The sequence below is a fragment of the Peromyscus californicus genome, unplaced genomic scaffold (genome assembly GCF_007827085.1).
Source record: "Peromyscus californicus insignis strain IS unplaced genomic scaffold, ASM782708v3 Scaffold_23__1_contigs__length_62951481, whole genome shotgun sequence".
NCBI classification, from domain to species: domain Eukaryota; kingdom Metazoa; phylum Chordata; class Mammalia; order Rodentia; family Cricetidae; genus Peromyscus; species Peromyscus californicus.
This window is the reverse complement of record NW_026294534.1, coordinates 41301108-41324225: the sequence shown is the minus strand read 5'-3', so window position 1 is coordinate 41324225 and position 23118 is coordinate 41301108. Positions and strand designations below refer to the sequence as shown.

General features: G+C 35.6%; 1 protein-coding gene across 1 annotated transcript in view; it reads left to right on the top strand.

Annotated features, from left to right (window-relative positions):
• Tenm3 (teneurin transmembrane protein 3) overlaps positions 1-23118 on the top strand; it is a 2633929-nt gene that overhangs the window by 437419 nt on the left and 2173392 nt on the right. Inside the window, 1 exon segment of the mRNA XM_052752285.1 lies at positions 22493-22529. The gene's annotated coding sequence lies outside the window, so the exon portion shown is untranslated.

Here is a 23118-nt window from a genome sequence, read left to right as displayed (position 1 = left end):
TGATTACTTTGGCTGTGGGGGTGTTGAAGAAGCAAGCTTCCAGCAAAAAATTCAAGTACAAATATTTAGGGGCCATTAAAAGCACTTTTTTCCTCCTGAGATCTGAATTCAAAACTGCCTGCTTAAATGGTTGTAAGGAATAGAAAGTCTTATTAAGCTACTGATAAACTCAACTAGACTAGCTTTTGCATTTAGCCCGTGCATTGAGTAATATGAGGAAATAAGGAGAAAATCTGAGAGATTTTACAGTGAAATTGTATGTAAAAGTGTTCCAAGTATATAATCAATTTAAAGGTCTAAAACAGAAGGGAACACTATTTCCTGAGTTTTGTTTTTTTGTGTCTGTGCAATTAGCTGTCCTTTAGCTGTCATTAGGATTTCATTTTTGTTTTATTTTTGATCTAGTTATTTTTTTGCTGATAAACTAAATATTTTATTAATGAAATTCAAAACATAACGAGTTTAACTCAAAACTTTATGAAGAATTGCATGGTTTAATCCAGTCTTTGTATAGTCATTCTTGCAGTAAATATTTGTTGGATATTGAAGTATTTCATGATGGTGGAAAGTGACTAAGTTACAAGCTGTAGGATGACTGAGACACGATCTTTACTCTCAATGTAAAATTTCTGTGACTTTTAATGATTTATTTAAACCTCTAAGATTTAATCAATGCATTTATGAAATGAAGCTAACAGCAACAAGCACAAAAGATAAATTTACATGCTGATAAGTGTGTTTAAGGTACATAGAGCAGTATTTTGAGAAGATCACAGTAAATACTACATAGACATCATTGCCATTACTATTGCTACATTATGGCACCAAATCATGTTTTTGGAACTTTGAGCACAATTACTATTGAGACGCATTTGAAAATGACTGCTCTTATTTTGATGCACTAGTCAGATGTGTTCAGATTTAAGAGAGTTCATGTCTCCACTCTTCTTTATAAACTGAAAGAAAATTAATAATAATTCATACGCAAATTTTCAAAATTAAGAAATCCATTGAAAACCAAAATTTAATGGAAAAGAATTGGAAAGTGAACAAATTGATCCTAAGTTCTGGAGATTAGTTGTCATTTTTTAAATAAAAATTTTGAATAATTCCCTGAAGCAATCTATTTGCTCTTTAGAAAATTCTCGGTCTAGTTGGCATTGCAACATCATTCTTTTACTGGGTTAATTCTTTCATTGTTTCGTTTGTGTTCATAAGGAATTCTGTTTACCCTGCCACCCCCTTCCTCATCTCCTCCCCACAACTATCCACTCCGCTTCCTACCTTCCCCCACTTTCTCTTATCTCTCCCCAACTCCCATCAACTCCCTTCCCTACATATTCCTTTTCCAGAATCATCATTTTTGGCTTTGTTGTGTGACACATGGAGTTTAACTAGGGCTGTCTCTGTGACCATCAGGTTGGCCCTATCCACTGGAACCAGTGTGGTCATCCGTGAGTACACTGATGCCTGCTGTTGTTTCCATGTCCAGGAATCTAATGTGGGAAACAGTTTAAGAGAGAGGAGTGGGGCCATCTAATTCTCTTCTCTATCCTTGGTCAGCTTTTGATGCACCCACTCTGGTGCAGAACCAGAACAGCCATCTATAGCTGTTGAGATTTTGTGATTTTGAGAGCTGTGTATTTCCCATCAGATGTCAGTTTCAGCTCATGTCCCTCATGTCCCTCAAAAACATCATGCCTCGAGCCTTGGAGCGGATGCTATAAATGTCGTCTTTAAGGTTAAGCATTCAAGTGTCAGAAACAGGTGCAATAAGTCTTTGCCTTTATCACATTTCTCTATAAGGAGAAAAGTATATGGGTATAAATATACATATTTGTGAGGTGGTTTGATACTGTGTCGATTTAGCAGACATTGGAAATACCCATCCAAGGGCCTATGACATCCTCCACTGTGAACTGTTGACCAGACTTACAGCATTTATTACAGATTCTTTCCAATGAAATGGGTCTCAAATTAAATTGTAGACTAGCTTGTTACCTCCATAACAGTTATGGCACTAGTTTACTGGTTGGTTACCTCTGCAACAGTTAGAGCACTAGTTTACAAGTCTTGTAAACATGGTAGTCTTATATCTTAGTTCCTAGCACTCACATATGTGTAAGATTGTTTTATTAGTTAGGTTTTATAGACTAGCAGAAGTTATAGAATGAATCTCTTCACACACACACACACACACACACACACACACACACACACACGTGTGTGTGTGTATATATACATATATACGTGGTGATATTTTATTTGTGCTTTAATACATAAAGTTTGCCTGGAGATCAGAGGGAATAACAAGCCATTTTAAGTAAACAAAGAAGTCAGGCAGTGGTAGCCCACGCCCTTAATCCAGTCACTTGGCAGGCAGGGTCTCTGGGTGTTCAAGGCCACACTAAGGAATAGAGCCAAGCATGGTAACACATGTATTTAATCGCAGTACCAACCATAGAGGTCTGGTGGTCTGTACAGACAGACAGGAAGTGACAGAGCTGTGTAGGAAAAGGAAGTCATGTGGCTGGCTAAGAGAGCCAATGAGAGAACAGAACAAAAAAGGCATATAAACACGAGTATACAGGAAGAACTTCTCTTGGGAAGCTGTGGAGTTGGTGAGGTGAAGTCAGCTCATGATTTGTCCTATTCCTCTGATCTGTCTCCCGGGCTTTAACCCAAATTTCTAGCTCCTTGTTTTTTATTTATTAGGACCATTTAGAAATTTGTCTACACACACACACACACACACACACACACACACAAAGGGGATTTATTAGAATCAGTTACAGGTTATCATAAATCTAATTCAACAATAACAGGCTATGAAGGGGATGCCCAAAAAATACAGAAGTTGCTCAGTCTGTAAGGCTGGATGTCTCAGTTGGCCTTTAGGAGAGGCTAGAATTTTAAAGAAAAAGGCTATAAGGCCATTGAATGAATAGACATACTAGCCAGCAGTCAAAAAGCAAACATTTGCTTCTTCTAAGTCCTTGTATAGGCTTTCAGAAGAAGGTGTGGCCCAGATTAAAGGTCTTCCTCAATGGTCTAGACTAGAAGTGGATTTATCTACTTAAAATCAAGACAAAAAAAAAAATCTCTAATGGATGTGCCTTGGATTTCTGGAATGTAGTTCATTCCAGATGTAGTCAAGTTGACAACCAAGAAGAACCATCACAACTGTCATTTTCTTTCATCTTCTAGCATCTTTCACAGTATCTCCAAGAACTAGGAAAGTTAGCTTGGACGGAGGACACTTCTGGTTTTGTTTCGGCTTAATTTCTTTATATCACACGATAAAGTTGTACCATATCTTCAGCAAAATGATCTTATGATTAGTTTCTTGTAGCAAACAAGAGGAAAAGCTACAGCTTATATTATTTGAGGGATTCTAGTGCTTTCCTTACCAATGACTTATAAGGTGTTATTCCTTATCTGGGACTGGGTTTTCATGGCTAGACAATGTCTATCATTTATTTCTAATTTCAAAAATACTCAAAAGACTTTTATCCAAATATATAAATAGTAAAATTACAAATAGTTTCTTTAATTTTGACATACATAGCATGACTTTGTCTCTTCTAAGACTGTTACCTAGAAAACTTGGCAAATTTGGAAATGGTATTTTCTTACATAGATATGACCACCATGCTTCCAAACCAGCTTCATAAATACCAACAATACAAAGTAGGACAATAGTGATTTCAAACCTGGCATATTATCTGTTTAAAATTAAATTTCACTTACTTTAGCATTTCCTTTCCAAGTGGACATGAAACTGCATGTTTTTTTTTTTTGTTTTGTTTTTTTTTTTTTGTTGTTGTTTTTTTTTTTTTTTTTTTTTTTTTTTTAGAAAACACGTATTATTATATACTACAACCTGCTGGTGAATGTACCAGTGGATACACTTTTATCTGGTACCAAGTTAGAAGTCAACAATTTACTTCAAAGAATCAACTCATTTGTGAGACATTCTTTAAAGTTGTAGTTCTCCATGTATTTTCTGGATAACCTGAGGTCCTTCTCCCTCCTTTCAGGGAAGTCTTAAGTTAAAGATTAAATCCAGAGATAGTGCACCAATGCATGATGAGTTTGCCAGAATCTACAATCAGACCCCACAATGTAGACTATGTCTTGAAAAATTATAAACTAATTCCACTCTCCTCACTATTTTTTGTTTGAAATATATATTCTCCTGAATATTTATGACAATGAATAAAGGAATGGTAATAGTATTTACAAATGTTTAAGTGGTATCATTTCACTTTACTAATTCAGTAGATAAAACAGATCTAATGGACAAAAATAAGAATTCTTTGGAGGTGTTAGCAAATCCAAGAAGGTGAATATCATAATCAAACCCAAGAGACCCAAACGTCTGTGAAAGTATATATGTTATCTGTAAGTAATTATGCCATATAATATTTGTTGAATATAAAGTCTGACCCTGAATAAGGACATTTTCATTGACACATTCTCTTCTGAAATCAGTGCAAACATTTAATTCTTTTTTTTTCCTTTTTCCTTTTGTATTTATTTTTGTATGCATTGAATAAGTGCAGATCTTATCTTGTGTCTCCACCCACAACTCTGAATTCCTATGTCCTATAGTAAAGTTGAGACTGGAAAATGTTGGTACATTGGAATCATCAACCACCTCTGATTCTCTTTGGTTCTGCCATCTCTTCAACACAAATACGTGGGGATCTCAGGTATTGTTTTGCAGAAGACATTAAACTTCAGAACATAATACCCAAAGCCTCTCTGGCTCTATAGTAAGACCCACTCTGCACATCATTGTGTTGTTTCCCAAAAAGTTTTGGTTAAAAAACGTCTCTTCATATTTTGAAGTGAAAGCCTGATACCAGAATTTATTTCTTGTTTGAACTTTTTGAACGCAAACATTTAATTCTTAACATGAAGAAAATGAGCCATGAAATAATTGTCATTATTATTGCAAGATCACCCAGCTAGTCAAAGCAGCTGAACCCTAGAGACTGTCCTTCACCTTCTGCCTCTCTGACAACAAGGGATGCTCAGCTCTTACCAAAGTGCTACTTTTAATATGTGATAATCGCATCTGAATTCAACTCTCATAAGCCATTAATATTCATTTACCAGTAGTATTGTGCAAGTGAGATATGGTATCCTTCTTAAAAGTAAGTATTATGTACCGAAGATAATGTTTTTATCATTTCAACAGGATGTATTGACTGGTTACTAGATAACTGTTAGGCAGAGATGCAGAAACTACATATTAAGAAGCATAAGCCTTTCTTTGAAAAACTGACATCTATAAGGTGATGAGAAAGAAGATATATAGTTTTAGAAAATAAAATACAGTTGTACTATGGTCAGCACAGGATAGTTATTCATGGAGGCTATATGCACTTGTGGATATAGAAGTCAGAGAATATTCTATTTCTCATTTCCAAATTTCCTAACTGTTTTGACAGCCCAATGTTCTTATTTTAGCCACACTTTCCTGTAAAGCAGTAATTGTGTGATTTCATGAGGATAGCTGAATCATGGAAACCAATATCTGTATATTATATGATCAGTTTAGAGAAACCATAATTTCTATTTGATGGAGTGTTTTTATGTGACAGAAACCACTATTGTTTTATAGCAAAAGAAATGTGGAGATATATACATTGGCAGATTCTGATTTTAAATAAACAGTGAGTTGGCTAGGTTCCTCATCTGGACCTTTTTAAAAAGTTAATTGAAAGTAGGATTTAATTTAAAAGCAAAAATGCTTTTTAGATCTCAGTTTCAAAAGAGTTCAAGTTGAGAGAAAGGAAAAGGGAAAAAAAGGTATGTTACCATTCAAGACAATATTTTTCTCATCATAAAAATGTGGGGGAATTTTCATTTTTGACAACCATTTTCAAGTAGAATAATGTATTGTATAGAGATATTAACGAAGAAAGTGAAAATGGGAAAGTACCCAATCAGACTAAATATTGTTACCAAAAAATTAGCTTTATTAAGAAAGACTCACTAATCCCTTCCCTATTTGGATCTCAAAGAACATGTTGATTATAAATGGTTTGTTCCAACATTTTTACTATGAAGTTTTCATACTTGTCCCGTTTTAGATAAGAAGATTCTTTATAATTCCATTGACAACTTCAGTTACAAGCAGCACTCTACTGGTTAAACTTTATTGTTAAGCGAAGTGTTATAAAACCTAGAATAGCCTGAGAAGTGGAAACGTCAACTAAAGAATTGCCCACGTAAGACTGGCAATTGTGTGAGATTATCTTGAATCATGAGTGATGTGGGAGAGTCCAGCCCACTGTGGATAGCAACATTGAGGCAGGTGTGCCTCTGCTGTGTAAGAAAGCTAGGTGAACATGAGTTAGGCAGTAAGCAGCAATCCATAGTTTATCCATTAGTTCATGCTTGCGTCCCTGTCCTAACTTGCCTCAATGATGTACTATGACCTGGGAGTATCATCTGAAATAAACAAGTTACTTCTCTAAGTTACTTTTGATCATGGTGTTTATCGCAGCAAAGGCAGTAATGTAGAATAAACAACTATGTTAGATTCTTGACTGAAGAAGTCAAAATAAAACCCGGGATCTTACAAAACTCAGAAAGTGCGTACACAAACAGGGAGAGTAGAGAGGAGGGAGACAAATGAAAGGCTCACTGTGTTGGTTAGGTCAAGGGATATGACAAAATTTCACTTTAAGAAGGGAGAAGAAATTGAAAGGGAATCTGCAAAAAAAAATTGACAAAACCAAAATTCTTCCCCTCTCAGCATTCCTTAGTTGCCAGATGGAGTAGGTTATATTTAGAAATATGTATGGATATACATATACATATATGTATGTAACAACAATTAATGAAATTGGAGGACATGAATTGAAAGAAAACAAGGAGTGTATGGGAGGTTTGGGAGTAGGAAGGAAAGGGAGAGAGAATGTTTATTGTAATCTCAAAAATAAAATTTTTAAAAATTACCTGATACTCTGTGTTTGTACAACGCCAATCAGAGCAATGTGAATATAATTCAAAAGTACTAGAAAGTACCAGTGAGTCTACTGGTTGGTGAGCTGTGAGAAAGGAGCATTAGTGAGCCTTGTGGGCCAGGATAGGATGAGTAAAGGTCTCAGTGCAAAGCAATATCAGGAAATTAAAAGTTTTTCAGCAGGAGGAAATGGTATGTAAAACGAACAAAAAATCTTTTAATCAAAAAAAAAAAAGTTTTTTCAGTTGCTGTAAGTGAGGACCATGTGTTAAGTCCTAAATGCGGTCTCCTGTACAGAGTGGCAAAGATTAACTTCACTTGTATAAGTGACTGCCCTGAGATGAATGAGTGAATTAGAAAGATGTGAGTGGACTGCTACCAGCTACCCATTTTCTGTCAATTAGCTGCTATCACTTTCCCGTGCAATTTCAATGCATCCCTGTGCTGCAGACTGTGCGGCAATCGAGACCGAGAAGATTTCACCTGTCATGGATGGGGAATAAAGTGTGTACTGATTTGTTGAACACTCACAGCCTTGCTCTCAGGCAACAGGCATGTATCTGAAATGAAGCAAAAAATTTAATCATCCATTTCTTTAGCATCTGAAGTATTAAATCAACTTCATGGTCATTAGTGTAGGTTTAGAGACATAAGATGCAGCCACATCTTGCTGAAATAACAACCAACATCACTTTTTAGGATAGGGAAACGAATGGCAGGTTCTAGCAGTGGAGCTATAAATAAGGGGCTTCACTGTTTATTGATCACGGTTGTCTAAGAAAAAAGAGTGACACGTAGACCTATAGCATCCTTGGCTTCAGCACATCAGAACACCAGCTCTCACCTCATATGTCCGACGTTTAATGATGCTACATATTTACGAGGCCTTTTAACCTTGGTTATTTTTAACTGTGAAAAACCTCGTTCGTACCATGGGTAAGAAATATTGACTGGGGATTAAATTTATGGAGAGAAATATCACCCTTTGGGTTGAAAAATTGATCACTACAAGAATATAATTCCTGAAAATGCAGCCTGAAGGTAGTTCACTGGAGGACAATTTTTCAGGGCAGTAGGCAAGTTTTCACAGGATTCTGACACACACACACACACACACACACACACACTCTCTCTCTCTCTCTCTCTCTCTCAACATCTGAGGCACATATTTTTTTTTGTTCTAAGCATGCTTCAACTCCATTATTTCTTAAGATATTTTCCTTCGTTCACATAGTCATGCAGTAACTATGATAAAGAAATAATTCTTTTTCATAATTCTATAATAATTAACTTTCAAAACAATATAAAAACAACAAATTTAATTTTAATCAGCAATGATAGACTCCACATACTATTTTCTGCACAACTTAATGGGATCCTAAATAATCTCTCAGCTTCTGCTTTTCCTCCTCTCTAAAGGATCCAAGCACTGCTGTCAGGTTTTCATTCAAACACTGACATTGGCCATGTCAGCCAGCTCACAAACTGCAATGGATTTCTACTGCCTTTTGAATAAAGTAGAAGTTTCCTAGGCTGCAATTCAAGGATAGGCTTGCCCCATCCCAGTATACAGTTGCTAAATATTCTCTTTACCTAATACGCTAGCTTCCTTCTCTGGACAATTATTGGTTATTGTTATGACCTTAATATTTGATGTTCAGAACACAGTAAACTTGGGTGAAACACACGTTTTCCCCAAGAGCAGCTTGAAACTTTACAGAGCATATAATGTTTTTAAGTTTCAAGATTTTCTGCTTAGATCGGGATTTTTTTTTCCCTTGCTTCACTAAGGTGTGCATGGCTCTAAAGAGAGAGTAAGAGGTAGGAAGAAAGAGAGACAGAAACAAAGAAAGAAGGAGAGGGGGGCTTAGAGGGAGGATGGAAGAGAAGAAGGGAGAGAAATTTATCTCTTTTTTCTTGCATAATTATGCTGCAAATCAAATTCTGTAAGGAGGCTTTCAGTGCCATAAGTTTAATTCATAATTGTACATTGTTCTTTTCCATTGTGGCACTTTAGAATAACAGTCTATTGGGGTATTAAATATTAATAATTTCACATATTAATGATATACTTTGGATATATTACTAAATCTGTTATATTAATGCCTGAAATCTATATATTATGAGGTAATGTATATCATACTATCCACCAATACCTCAAGAGAAAAAAAACAAAATAAAATAAAAGCAAATTCAACCTCAGGCCAAGCAGAGTCCACACTGCCATTCCACTGTCGCTTTTAACATGTTTCTTCTTTCACTGCAAGCTAGAGAGATTAACACAGACTTCACATGAGTTTGTGTTCAGAATTGGGCCTAAGACTTTTTGCAACTATTTCTTGGATTTGGATATTTAATAAGACTTATTTCATTTATTCACAAACATCTGTGTTACATTTCCTTACAAGTAGTGTGGTAAAATATTTCATTGTTTTCCATTATACTTGGGTTATTGTGACTAAGTAATTTTAGTGTTATCTATAATATTTGTGCTACTCAGTTCTTTAGTTGGTCCAGCAGGCAAGTTTATTAGCATACTTTGCTTTAGCTTACTTATCTGTATCATAGCAATAATCGTATAAACTATCTCAAGCATGTCATAAGGAATAAATATATTAGTGTTTACCTATATGGTTAAACATAGACTCTAATATATGTAGATTTCACGTCTCTTAACATTTATGGCAAACAAAAACAATAATTTAGAGAAAGAGCGCTTGCGTGGCATGAACAGAGGCACAGGATTCAATGTTCAGTACTGCAAAAAATATAATGACAACATATGGTTTATGATAAGTAATAGATCTCAAATTTTAAAATTTGAAAAACAAAGCATGTTATATACCAATGTCTATAGACAATCAAACTGAAGAAACACTTGCCATGATTATTTTTTCCAACCTTCTTATTATGTAAAGATTATGGTTTCAAATAATTTATAATGTTTTCTAAGGGACCAATGTTTGTAAAGCCAATAATCTGTACTCGTATAGATATTCATTAAAATATTCCATACTGAGTTTTCAAGTGTTGACACCAAATTATACACATTCAGTAGAAACAATACGCTTTTCAGTTGTGCTCCTTTCTTAGATTATTGAGGTGCCATGCCATACTTTTCCACTATGGCAGGCAGTAGCAAGGAAAGCCAATTCATCCATATGACCATGAGGTACATACCTCATTCACTGTCCTACTCTGACTTTTTAAGTTATACAATATTTAGCAGACTAATTTTCTCAAATGCATTTTCAACCTAAGGCACTTTCAGTTCCTATAAATTAAGGGCTATGTGAATATATATAAGCATGCCCTGAGATCTGTGTGCATGTTTATTGAAGTATTAAAATCCAACTTCAGTATTAAACTCTGGTTCTCATTTATGAAAGCCTTTCCTACCCACCCACTGGCTTAGGTCTTTCTCAAATATGGTCTGAGAACATGGGGATCATGATGATTAAAGAAGAATTCACCTGTCCTGCTGATAGATTTTGAAATCCCCAGGATAATCTCTCAAAAACATTATCACTGGGATATACAAAAATACAATGTTAGTGCTTTTGTCAGTATCCAATACCAGAGATAGGGGTGTCTCGATAGACCAAAGTGTGGATCCTACCAAAGTCATAATTTCTACACCATATTTACCCCAGCACATCTTGTAGTAAGAACATATTGTAGGTTGAATGTTGTGTGGTGGGTTAGAGTCCCATTCCCTCCACAGGAAGTCTTGCCTAGTTACAGGGAATGGCTGCTTCAGGCTCCTTATCCCCTATTGCTAGGATTCTTAGCTAGGGTCCTCCTCTTGGATTCCTGTGAGTTTCCATTGCACTGTGCTTTTAGTTCATCCCAGAGATGCCCCTAGGGATGCATGAATTTCACTGTGGTGAGGATATAGAATGGACATTACCGTTGAACAGGGGAAGGGGCCTCATGGGGGTTAGGGATGGGAACAGGAAGGATCAGGTTGGGGGAGGATCGAGGGAAAGAGTACTGTCTTCAAATATTTTTTTGAATTTTTATTCCTAATTCAGAAGAAAAAAAACAGACATTATCAAATTCATATCATCATGGTATATTTCTAAATTTAGCTTCTTGTTTGACTTCTAGGACAACAATGGTTCATGATTCTTCTATTGTTCAGATCAGAAGCATCAGGCTTTTTTTCTCTAGCTGCTTAAAAATGTTACTTTCTCCCATCTCACTGATATATTAATTTAGGCAAAGTGATTGCTGATTTGAACACAGGTTCTTTCTTTTAAAATAGGTGTAACATGATCCTGTTTAGGTGAGATTGTACATAAACAGAACATGTGTTTAACCTGTAGAAAATATTTAGTGAGAACAATAGCATGTTCCTTAGAAATGAGTATATGGATCGATGTATTAGTGAACAATATGCTAAAAGTATCACACAGATATATGTCTCACAAAATTCATCTTGGCTAACGACACCACGGTATGGAAAACAGGTTTGTGTGATAGTTTTTTTTTAATAGAATTGCTACGAATAAGTAGAATTATACAGTTCGACCATTTTTGAAATTATTTTCAAGTGTGTGGTTTGAACACAATAATGGATTATTTATTCCTTCATTGAGGTAAATGACATAAGATGATAAGTAGATATTTTAAGTAATCTTTTTTTTACAGTACTCTTCACTTTATTTTACTGTCAATTAGCTTATGAAGTAGCAGATTTCCTTATGGCATTTTCATACATTCTTAGTTGGAATTGACCTTCCTCCGGTACCTCTCCCAACCATCTGCATATCCATTCATCCATACTTATACCTGTCTACCCCAGGATTCCCACCTCTACTTTCATATTACGTGTATCCCATGACCCAGCAGTTCCACTCCTAGGCATAGACCCAAAGGAATATTTCTTACCACAGAGATACTTGCATGTCCATGTTTATTGCTGCTGTATTCACAAAGCAAGGAAATGGATTCAGCCTAGAAGCACATCAATAGATGAATGGATAATGAAAATGTGGTACATTATAACACAGTGGGATTTTATTCATCTGTATAGAAAGAATGAAATTATGAAACATGAAAATGGATGGAACTGGAAAATACTACATTATGTGAAGTAACCCTGGCTCAAAAGACAAAGTGCCACATGTTGTGTGTGTGTGTGTGTGTGTGTGTGTGTGTGTGTGTGTGTGTGTGTGTGTATGTGTGTGTGCGTGCGGGTGTATCTTCTTCCCTCCCTTCCTCTAATGTGGATATGAACTTCTAATGCATATGTGTGTGTAGTTATAAGGGAAGGTATGTGGGGAGATTCCAGGAAACTAGAAAAAACAGCAAAAAGAGACTTAAAGAGACAGGCACAGGAAGGATCATAGAAAATACATGAGCCTAGCATGGTGGTGCACACCTTTAATTCTAGCACTTTGGAAGTAGATGCAGGGTATGTCTCTATGAATTTGAGGTTAGCCTGGTCTACATAGTAAGTCCTAGGTTAGTCAGAGGTACAATGTACAGAGTGAGACCCTGTTTTAAATATATATATATATATATATATATATATATATATATATATATATATACACACACACATATATACATATATATACACAATGGCTTTCATTTTAAGTTTCATTTACATCTTTTTGTATGTATTTTCAATATAAAATAATATAGTAATATGCTAAAGGATGAATTAAAAGTCAAATAGCTATGTAGTTCATGATATCTAAATAACAGAAAAATTTACACTGCAATCAGTCAAGCAATCAGCCTTTGTACACCAAAACAACTCAGTGAATTAACCGTTGAGTAGTGCCAAGTTATCAAGTCTTTTAATTGTGTGTGAAATTCCATGCAGAATGTAACTTTTCAAATTTCCTCTGAAAACCCCCATTCCAGAGAAGCGTTGTCGCCTGACCCAGAGAGAGGAATGCTATGCACAAGTCAAAAGGAGTCTGTGTAAACTGTGCTAGGTTTTCCCAGGTGCTCTGTCACCATTTGGTCCAAAGCTCTTATGTACTTACATGTCTGCATGCCAGTCTATTACTTCAATCAATGTGAGCATGGAAACAGAAAGTTCTCCCTGAGTTTTTGGAGTCTTCTTTTCTGAAGAGTCCCATGTCACATACAACTTTCATTAATTTAATCCATTATGATTTTCTGTCATCACTTTGTCTTTGTTTGTCCAGGTGTTGGCAGTTATTCACATGATGAGGTCAGGAAAAGATGACCTTACTCCTCCCAGTGTGTTTCTGTACTCAGCAATTACTGTGTAAACTAGAGTAGCAGACTGCAGTTTTCTTCCTTTCCCCCTTCTTTGGGAACAGCATAGTCTGATTCTAGTAATATCACTTTGTAAAATGACAATATACCCTTCCCCTTTCCTTTCACAATTTTTATTTTCCATATCTTGTCTTCAGTAATACAGAGATTGAAAATATTGCCATCAAGCTGTAACTCTCACCAAATGGTGTGTGCCTTACCTGTAAGTTGACACTATACAAAAATACTCAAAGTGAACTCATTTTGTTTAACTTATGTAATGAAGCATATGTAATAATTTATAGATTTTTCCTGTATTTTATATTCTATTTTTTTCTGTTTTGGTGTGTGTGTGTGTGTGTGTGTGTGTGTGTGTGTGTGTGTGTGTGTGTGTGCAAGTTTTTGTGTCTATGTGAGAACTTATGTAATGGTACATTTGAACATGTGTGCACATGAAAATGGAGGTCTAGTGTTGATGAAAAGAATCATACTCTCCCATGGTTCTACTATTTTATTCATTGAGTTGGAATCTCTCTACCAAACCTAGAGCTCACCAGTATAATCTAGTTAGAGAGATTGTTCTGGAGCTATCCGGTCTTTGATTTCTGAAGCTGAAATTACAGACAAGATGCTGCACGCACCAGGCATTCCTGTGGGTTGACTGCTGAACTCACTCCTCATAGACCTCCTTGTTGCTGGACAAACCCTTAATCATTTAGTCATTTCCTCAACCTCTGGTAGTTTATATTTCATGAGTTACTACATCTGCGTAGCTTAACTTGTAAAATGTATTGAATCATTCTCAAATTTTCAATTCTCATCAAATCATTTAGGATTCACTGATTCTCCAAAACTTCTGAAAAATCTAAGTGACTATCATTGCCCTTCTTGAAAAATAATGACAAAAGGCAAGGCTCCTTTCCACAGACTGCTTCCCATCTGCAAACAACTGTGGTATTTATTTATGACTTGCCATCAAAAAATGACAAGGATATATTTAAAAATAAGTAGGAAATGATTCATGTTAACATTCATTTTATATCTGCACTAAATAGTTTGTAAAAATATATTTTCCAAATCCCCACAGATATATTTCCATTTTTTGTGAAACAGATTTTAAAAATAAAAAACATGTGACTTTCACCCCCCAAAAATGTGTCAGTGTGGTCAAAGTGTGTAGGTACATCCAAGTAAGCACATTACATTTTGAATTAGAGGAAACATTGGTACTTTTGCTTTTATTTACAAAATTGATTTTAATTGCTGTGTTTAGAGTCATAGTTTGACATGAAAATACCCTTAATATTTATCATCATCCTGGTAAAATTGTTCTAATATTCATCTATATTATTTTATGTCTTATAACACATTTTCCTGGATTTAACATAGAAAGGCTGACTTTTAAGTATAAATTGGGGCCATAAATGGGTTCCTCTGAATTAAACTGACTATCAAGCTTGACAAAAGTCAGAATTTATGAGTCAAATGCACATGAATACATGTGTAGAACCAGTAATGACAACCTTGTATGATTTGTGATTCTATTATTTCTGAGGACGGCAATGCAAAGCTTGAGAAGTGCTTTATATGAATGTATGGCAGCTGTTTCTATGATACATGTTCACAGTCTATTATTTCCTGTTCCATAGATGTGTAACTATAACCCCTAATCTAAGAAACATATGTACATCTGAAATAAGTTTCCAAAAATTACGATAAAAACAAGAAACAAGCTGTTATTTCACTTGCTCTTGCACAGCTTATAGGGTTGCAGGATTGGTGATGGAAATTTGCAAAGGCATTCATAATTTCTATGTATTTTTCTTAGTTCTAGCCCACGGTGCGTTGAATGCAACAAAAGGCATTCTCCAATGCTGCGGCGTACGCTTTTCAAGCATACATCTCTCAAATCAGCTTAAGATGTTACTGTGCAACCTAGTTTTTTTTTCATCCATTTGCATTTCTTCCTGAGCTGCTCGCCCAACCAGGTTATTAGAGTTGGCGGCTGCATGGTATAGATAGTGAACCTGCTGTATGTAGGTGTCTTCATGGAAATCACCTGGGGCTGCGAGTTCCGCTGTCCTCACCTTATCACATCTGGAACACAGATTTTCTCTGCTAGTCATAGTTTGGCATCTGTGAATCACCGTCATGTTGTCATATTCACAGTTACAAAGTAGCTGATGGGAAGGGAGCCAACTACTTGAGGCACTTGCAATGAAAAAAAAGTCTGATTTCAGCATTATTCATTGGAAATGCTATTTGTGAAAGCATTTACTTCAGTTTTGAGAGGCTGGCAATAACTTTAATAGGCAATGCACAATCCTGTTCTTTAGAAGGGACGTTCCTACATACTGAACAGAGAAGGACCAGTAATTACTGAAAACCATGGGTAAAATGGACAGCTAGGAACCCAGAAGGGAGTAATTATCCATCTTTCACTTAGATTTTATCAATAGTAACTGCTAATTAAGTGGGACAATGGGCAAATATGTCAATATAGGTGATTTAGGATAATTCTCTCAACCACATTGGGTCCCTTATAATTTTACTTCTTCATACATGCTCATGTATAAATACTGATGGGCAGAGATACAAAATTGATGTGAGAGTATTTAAAAATAGAAGCTGAGAATATATCCTAAAATGTTAAGACACATAAATTAATACAAATAAAGACTTTGTTTAGAAGTTCAAAGTAAGGTTAAAGTCCACAATAACTAGGCAAAGGTCTTACTAACAAAATTTTACAATGTAGTCTGTTTTAGTTATACTTACTAATGGCTTGTCAGAACATATTAAGTTCTTAGCTCTCTGCACTTGTCATTTCATATAGTCTTGAGTGGAGAGAGTGACTCCTTTTTATAATCTTCATGGAAATACAGCAAGTATCCACAACCTCACACTTAGGGTCTTTTAACCTCACCACTTCTAAGTAATTCTGGCTTGCGCCTTCTCAGCTCAGACCTTTTATTGATTCTATGAGCTCTGTGCAGGAATTTGTAATTGAATAGAAGACTGCTTCTGTCACTGAGGGACTTGCAGTGGGGTGATGGTAGTACTAAGGAAATACAAAAGTTCATTCATTTGCAAAGAATTACAAATGTATTTCCACATCTTGGGCTGTACTAAACATATAAAATATTTGTAAAATCCTTCTGCAACAAAAGAATTTTCCAAATACATTTGACCACACACTTTTTTTTCTTTTTTTAACAAACAGTGTTACCACAGGCAGCTCATTTTGTTTTGGGAAATCCACACTGAATGAAAACGTCATCATGACCCTTTAAAAGGGCCACTGGCTCGGCAGTGGTGGCACACACCTTTAATCACAGCACTGGAGGCAGAGGCAGGCAGATCTCTGTGAATGGAGGACAGTCTGGTCTACAGAGCGAGTTCCAGGACAGCCTTGTCTCAAAAAAATAAAAGAAAAGAAAAGAAAGAGAGAAAGAAAGAAGGGAGGGAGGGAGAGAGAGAGGAAGGAAGGAAGGAGAGAAGGAGGGAGGGAGAGAGGGAAGGAAGAAAGAAAGGAAGGAAGGAAGAGAAAGAAAGATAGGCCAAAGCAATTTTCTATGCAAAGGAACAATGTTTTATGTTTTTATCTAAGTGCCCCTAGAATGCTCTTTCTAGACAGTATGTCTCTGTTCTTTTGCATAGAATTTGGGATAATTATCTGCTCTTCATATTTTACATCCTATCTGATTTTCTGCTTCTTTATATAAAATTGAGTTCTTGTGGCCACTTCTTATTTAGAAAAGTCTAAGGTTGCATTATAATTATTGTTTGATAATTTCTATAGCTAAAAAAGACAAGTACACTGGCTCCAAATATTATAGAAGCTGACACACATGGGAGGCTAATTATATGTCTTACATGTCAATATTCTAAGAACTTCACCAATACCTACTCATGTCTTCTTTATAACAAAGTGAGTATGATTTTCTCTTTGTAAAGCTTAAACACATCTAAACCCACAGAGAAAAGTAGCTTAACAAATGTAAGTGGAATAAGTATTAAGATGTGCTGTAGGTTCAAGCAATGTAGTTCTCAGGGCGGCATTTGTAATACAATCACTTTAGATGCACATAACACAGTTGATTTTTTAAAAATAAATTTGCATTTTTTTTCAAAGGACAAACCATTGAAATCTTGTGCAATGTGTTAGAATTCTACAAACTGTCTCACTGCCATGTACTTTACACAATTAACCATGTCTGAACCCTTCACTAACTTCAGTGATAAGTAATATTTCTGCTTTGGGCTATGCATGATGAACTCTCTTTTTATCCTTTATGAGAATGCAAGACTTAGATGAATACACTAACATATCTCTGCATATTAGAGTTGGGAAGGATGAAAACCAAGAAAGTCAATTACTCGAAGAATGAGTTTTGGCGGTGTAATGGTCCATTTCCAGCAGCAAGCATAATAGACATCACATGACATGCTCTGATTTCAGATAATCTTTTAAGTTTGGTGATGATTCACATCCAACTAGACCCATATAAGCAACATTTGAAACTAAAAAGATCACAAAGGCCTTTGTCCTTTCTATCACAGGGAGTACACTTGCTGTTTATAAACAAAGAACCATGGTTATTTTCACAAAAGTCTTAAGATTCCCCAGATTCTGCTACAACAGATTCACATAACAGCCATGAGCTGCACAAATAAAAATCTACATTAAAAGCACATCAGAAGCCAAACAGAAAGAAAGAGAACTGAAAATACAAATTTGAAAATAAATGTCTTTCTAGGTATCCAATTCGACTATAAGAGCCACCTGGCTCTTTTTCATGCTTCATATCACTGTCCTCTATCTAAATAGACATGGACATGGTTTTTAGTTCCCTAATTAAGTAAATCAGTATGGACTTGGAGGGCAGGGCTACGTAACCACTTACATTTTGCTTTGTAATGAGTTATTTACCAACTCATGATTAATTTTCAAAAGTTTTCCACCAAGGGGAACTAAAATGTTCATTGGTGGGTTTTTCTGTCATCTTTACTAATATGCATAACTATTTTAGGTAATCAGAACAATAGATGGTCTCAGAATAAGAAACTGAGGTATGTAGCTACAAGTATTCTAAGTTATGGAGTCCATTCTGTGAGGAATGGCATGAAGAGGGAAGGAAATGAAGTAAATTCTTCCTCTATCACACAGTCATTATAGTATCTTCAAACAAGCATGATTTCTTTACATTAATTCCCTCTATTAGAAATTAAGAGAAATACGTCATCACCATCTGTGTATCACCTATCATTTGTACATCTATCTACCTCTCTCTCTCTCTTTCATATATATATATATATATATATATATATATATATAGATAGATAGATAGATAGATAGATAGATAGATAGATGCATAGATAGATACATAGATAGATACATAGATAGTTCAACACATATTGCAATATATTATCAGTGTGTTGATGCAGCTATTGAGATATGTGTTGAAAATTAAGATTCTAATACTTTAGAAATCTGAGCACAAACTTATTTTTCAAGCTTTGCTTTTACCCTACTTATTTCTATTATAATCCCTCATTTGGTAAATGGTACATTAGTCATTTAGGCCAGAAGTCAGACTTATATTCATAAATATATTCTATAAACCTCTGTTCTTAGATAGCCAAAATATGTCAATTATACCCTTTACTCCCTTAGAACTCTCCTTTTTCCATATCTCATTTGTATAGTGGCAGTTAAAAATCCCACCATTTATGTTACTGACTTGTGCTCATATGCCTTCATAGACCTGATTTGTCTACTGTTTACATGCTATATATTTCTCACATGACTTTGAAAATCATGAATTTGTTCTTCCACTAAAATGATCCTCTATTTCCTTTCAGTCTCAAATATTTACAACATTTTGACACATTAATTATCTGGACCTGCAACTTTGACTTCCTGTCTTTCTTCAAGGGCTTCTAGCAATATGTTCAAAAATATCTATTGGCAAAAGTCTAGACTGTCAGATTTCTCTGTGTCTTTGGCCTATTCCTACTTATTGTCAACCATGTTTTTTTTTTTCACCCACAAACAATAAAAAGGGTGATTTACCTTACACAAACAATAACACATGTGTGTCATGCACACTGACACACATTACAAAGAGAAAGGAATCCAAGCAGAGCATCAAACATGGAAAAGGAATGGTGTATAAATTAAGAGCTCTGGGGTCCATACAGAGCTCTTGCTTCACGACCCATCTGCAGCTTGTTCATTTGGAGACTGAACATTTGAAGGACAGTCTATGATTGTTCACACTTGTTGTTCATGCCTGACATTAAAATTTTCCTACAGGACTTTTTGTTCATCTCATTGCCAAGGAGGTAAAGGAACTTTAGTTTCTGAATGTCTCCTTCTGTTGTAATCTGACATCCAGGTCCTCATCTGTGCCTTGTCTTCTGTCCTCAGGTCTGCATCATCCGCAATGCATGTTGCTATGCTGTTAAATGTTAGCTACTGCAAAATTTAGCTTAGAAGCAGCTCATAAAGTTGAAAGTATTGCTGATGACAGAGTTGTTGACAAGAAGCTGAGAAATGTCAACACAGGCTTGCCCAGAAAAAAGAACTAAGTTGTCATTTGCTTGGTGCCATTGGTTTACACTACAGTCTACCTGTTTACACCTTCTTAAGTGTATTGTTTGTTGCTCTAATTTTATTTGTATGTGTTTAGAGAAATCTCCTCAGCTGTTACTATGTTGTCCTTAAACGTAAAAGATAATGTATCTCCAAAGTGTGGTTAAGTAATGAACTAGTTTCCTCAGACCAGTTCTTGATCACTTTAATTGTTGATATCCTGTCTGCCAACTTGCTTCTTTACATCTCAAAGCTTCCTTGCTATGGAGAGGACATTTCATGCTTCCCCTGTCAACTGTGAAACTAATATGGGATCACAACATCCCCCCAGTGCTAGAGAAATAAAATTGAGCAAATGATTATGACTACATTACAGAAGGGCCTAGTTGAGGATTTAAGGGGAGGGACATTTGAAATCCTGATAGTGGTTCAAAAATTGGTTTCACGTTTTATATTCAGGCTTTTGATCCATTTTGAATTGATTTTTGTGAAGGGATAGAGGAAGAGAGAGGAAAGGGATGGAGGACAGAAGGAGAGAAAGAGAGAGAGAGAGAGAGAGAGAGAGAGAGAGAGAGAGAGAGAGAGAGAGAGAGAGAGAACACCACATTTTCCTCCTATGTGCAGAAAATATGTAAAACAATAAGGGAACCTATCTAGGAAGCAGGGGAGCCATATAACCCAAGTGCATGATGAACATATATGAAAATAGCAATGTGAAACCCATCACTTATGTAACGAATGAATGCAAATGAGAAAATGAGTTTGACAGAAAAAAAGGAACTTTTACATTTATACTTCATATTTATTTAATGCTCTCCTAGGCTGGACACTGAAAAGAGGGAGGCCACATTCAGGCAGAAAAGAAAGGCCAGTGTCTCCACACTATGAGGAGTGCAGTTAAACTGGAGAATTGTCACGGCTGTGAATGCTAAACAGCAAAGGATGGGATGATATCAAGTCTTTACACAGCCACATCACGATGAATACAGAGATAGGACTGGGGCTACTTATGTGTGCTTCTTACCAAGAGAAAACTATATGCTGATATCTACAGAGAAATTAGAGCTGGGGTAGCCACATGAAGAGGAAGAAACCTGAGGAAACCTCTTATCCTGCTAAAGTGACATCACAATTAGATATTATGGAAAATTCACGACAGGATAAACAGATGCAGCTAAATTATTGTTTATGTTTGTTAAGCAAATTCATTTTTTTTCAAGGAATTATCAGTGTTAAACCTGGAAGAGTCACTCTGTGTTGCTCTAATTATATATATTCATGTCAAAGCAGAAGTGTATAGAAGTCATCTCTACAGACAGGCAAACATTTGCATTAATTGTCATATTGAGTCTTAACCAATGCTATCCTTAAATGCTTCTGGGACAGCAAAGACTGAGAGTAACACAGGAAAAGCTAATGACCCTGCTCAGGGGCCCTTGGAGGGAAAGCTCTGTCCAGCAGCAGAGTCCATGGGGAGTAGACCTGCCAGGTGGTGGCCTTGCCAGCTCACCAGAGCGTCCCTCCTTTTCTCAATCTTATTAGCCAGTCAATCTAAGGTGAGATTGAGAAGCAATTTTGCTGTGCTCACAATTTAACACTCAAGTGAACTCAGATGAGTTTCCCACCAGAACTTCCCCTGTTTACAAATTAGTATCTAAAAGACTTCACTCTTCTGAGGGTTTGGATCCTACTTATACTCAAGATAGAACAAAAAGTATACATGTAGACACACACAAATATATGTATATATACACACACACACATATATATGTATATATATATGTGTATATATATATATATATATATATATATATATATATATATATATATACACACATATATATTAACAAACTTAAACTAGGTGAGCATCTATGCCAGCAACTGGGATGAACATAGTGGAAAATCATGCCTGTGTGTAATTTTATTTATACAGACAAGTAGTGTTCCTAGGGGAATTGCAGTTCATAAGCTCCCCCTCCTGAGATAACAATTCACATGCTGTAGGAAACAAAGCACAATTAAAAGAGGTTCCACTACCACGTTATTTCCTGGTCCCAGGAAGTTATCTCCTTGCCTTTGGTCGGCACTAACTACAATACTGATTGAAAGCATTTTGTTCCAAAAATACTATATTTGCTGCATATGGTATATGCTTTCACCTACTTTCATAAAAAAAAATCTCTCAAGCTTTAATGCAGTTCAGTGAAACATATATAAGATATCCAAATAACTAATACAATGCTTAAAAAGAGGGCATTTTGTGTTTAGCAGATCTCCGTGGTGATGCTTTATTTTTATTTGATAGAAATCAAATTATCCTCTGCACCTAACCCTTAAAATTTCCTGTGTAGATGTTAATTCTCATGCTTCTCATTATGCTCCCTGAGTGGAATATGCTCCAATCTATACCCATGACCTGGATAATGTGCCCAGTAATTTCTGTTTTTGCTCTCCAACATGAAACTCATTAGCTTTTGTGGTTTGAGTACACATGCATTGAACAGAAAAGCATTTAATTATGACAACCAAAGAGGTGATTTTCATTTTTCAGAGAAAAGTAAATGAGATTAGAAAAAGTTTCTAGAAAGTTGCCCAGCCTTGATGCCAAGTATAAAAATAACTTTTCTTTACATTGCTTACAGAGTACAAATAATTATGTTTTGTTTTAACAGGTAAATTGCTACCAGAAGACTGTTTTCCTTTAAAGAGGTAAGTGCATTTTAAGAAATATTGTGCAAGAGCATCATAATTTCGAATTTATAGTCTAGAAGAGTGTGTTAATTTTAAAGCCCTGTGGCTGACAGCTGTGCTGTTCCAAGGCAAGGATATATCACATTAATTATTTTAGGCTCTAGATTATTGTGCATGATGCCAACTTAACGTAACAAGGACAGACAGGCACATTTTCTATGTTACTAAGAAATATTAATTAATGTGGTGAGCTTTTGCTGAAATCAGAAAGGCTACAGTGAAGTTTGATTACATTTGTTTCAGATCCGATTGGATTTATATAATTTTCATGGACATTACTAGTAACTTAGGTCATGTTCACAGCTTTTTAAAATTAGTTTTTCTTTTTCTTTCTTGTATGGTTGAATTGAATTAAGCAATAGTTTAGTCATTTTGAATGTGCTCAGGTCATTGCTTAGCAAGAAGTCTATTTTCTTTACTTGAATATACATATCCTATTGCATTTATTAATAAATTAGTTTCAACCCTGACTTAAATTATAAAGCTGGCTCAATTGAGTGATGTTTATTTCCATGATCTCTAGAAGCTTACAAGTAAACTGAGCATT